Genomic DNA, 2,336 nt, shown 5'->3' on the forward strand with positions numbered 1-2,336 from the left:
TGTGATGCCTTTTTGTTGCCATAGTTACTGGATATTTATTTATATAGGAGCTATTGCACAATTAAGGTAGTACTTGCTTCAGTAACTTGGTAAGGGATGTTTGTTAGATGAAGCAGATCTTAACCTGACAGATCATTTAAACTGAAGGGGTGCACCAATAACCTTGCCGAAAGGAGTGTTTGGAGTTGATGCCAAAAGCTATTTTGCATCCTTACCAATTAGTAGGTTTACACTAGCTGTCCCACTTATCAGGCCTCCTTTCCAGTAGGCAGATGGCCAGTTTGGAAAATTTATTTTAACCGTTGCCAACTTGAATGAATTTTAAGTTGGGTGCTTAATTTTTTGTTTCAAAGATTTAAGGCATACTATATTTGTATACTTTGGTGAATCATAAGGATTACTCATCTCGAACTGTTGACAGTGCCCTTGCTGTTTGGTTGCTGAAGTTTTTGTATTTACTTGGCATCCTTTTAGAATATTTTGAAAAGGCTTTCATTGTGTAGCTTGAGGTTAGCTTTTTGTCAACTCTTTGCTGACAAACTTGCACCTTTTCACTATTTTGATCGGTTAACACAATTGCTTTTTCAGCCATATTTTTGTCTTACCATCTCATTCTGATCAGAAGCTGTCATCATCTCATTAAGCCAATTTTGATTTAGCAAATCTGAGCTGTTATGGGTTAGAGAAATCTTAAACATGTTGATCAAACAGTGTGTGCTCTTTATCACTTCAGATTTTCTCTAAAAGGTGATATAGCCATCTAAAATTTTACAATCTGGATGTTGCCCTTTGATATATTATTCCTGTTTCCAGCAGCATTGCAAATGAATGGCATGAGACTACTCCCATTCTGGGATGTGAGCATCACTGAGCCAACATTTTACCCATCCCCAATTCTCGAGGTGGTGATCTGCCTCCTTGAACTGCTGTAGTCCATGTGGATGTGCCAATACCAAAATGTTGAGGGAAGCTCTAAGATTTTAATGTATTTTTCTTCCTGGCAATGAGTTCCCCTCAAACTAGTAACTTCATTTGAGTTCACCAATTGGATTACTTGACCTTAAAGGAGTAATCTTGGAAGCATTTTCCTGATTGTTGGAGGAATTGGAAGAACTGGATGGAGGTTTTTGCAAGATAATGGGTGGGAGCTGGTGTAGTCCAGGTAGTTATGGGAGTCTGTGAGTTTGTAGTAAACATCCATCTGGAGACTTGTCGGAGATGGAAATGGAGAGTTCAAGAAAGGGGAGGGAGGTGTCTGAGGACAGGGTGGAAGTTATGGGTGAAGTTGGTGAACTGCTCCAGTTCAACCTGGGTGCAAGATGCTGCACAAATGCAGTCATTGATGTGCCCCAACTCTTCTGCCATTAAATCGGTGACTGCATCTGTGCAGTGTCTTGCACCCAGGCTGAACTGGAGCAGTTCATCAACTTCCATCCTGCCCTCAAATTCACTCCCAAGCTTCTGAGGACCACCTATTTTGAACAACATGCTTTTCTGGACTCTGTCATCCAGACAACTTTCCACCACACTGCCTTCATTTCCCGTTCCCTGCTCTAAACTGCACCCTGACACCATTATGACTGAATATCCCACCACCAAGAAGTCGGGTTCAATTCCCGACTCAGGCGACTGTGTGGAGTTTGCACGTTCTCCCCGTGTCTGCGTGGGTTTCCTCCGGGTGCTCCGGTTTCCTCCCACAGTCCAAAGATGTGCGGGTCAGGTGAATTGGCCATGCTAAATTGCCCGTAGTGTTAGGTAAGGGGTAAATGTAGGGGTATGGGTGGGTTGCGCTTCGGCGGGTCGGTGTGGACTTGTTGGGCCGAAGGGCCTGTTTCCACACTAAGTCTAATCTAATCTAATCTAATCTTGCCCCCTCTGCCTTCCACAAGGACAGTTTCCTTCTGTCCTTGGTTTTTGCCATTCTTCCCCACCAACCCTCCAGAATCCCAAGGTACCTTCCCCTGCAACCAGAAAAGATGCAAAACCTGCTGGTATACCAACCACCTCACCTCCATCCAAGGCCCCAAACAGTCCTTCCAGGTGAGACCAAGGTTCACGTGCCTCTCCTTCAATCTAATTTACTGCATCAGGTGCTCCTGATTTGGTCTTCTCTCTGGAAGACCAAACGTAAACTTAGGGAATGGTTCACTGAGCATTGCAGCTGGATCCATAGGGGTCCACTGGACCTCTGTTGCTGTCCATTTTAATTCCCTTTTCCCACTTCCTTTCTGACATGACCAGCCTCACCTCCATTGCCACAACAAAGCAACTCACAAATTGGAGGAACAACACATCTTCCACCTGTGCAGCCTACATCTTGGGGGACTCGACATTGA

The sequence above is a fragment of the Hemiscyllium ocellatum genome, chromosome 45 (assembly GCF_020745735.1).
Source record: "Hemiscyllium ocellatum isolate sHemOce1 chromosome 45, sHemOce1.pat.X.cur, whole genome shotgun sequence".
Taxonomy (NCBI): Eukaryota; Metazoa; Chordata; class Chondrichthyes; order Orectolobiformes; family Hemiscylliidae; genus Hemiscyllium; species Hemiscyllium ocellatum.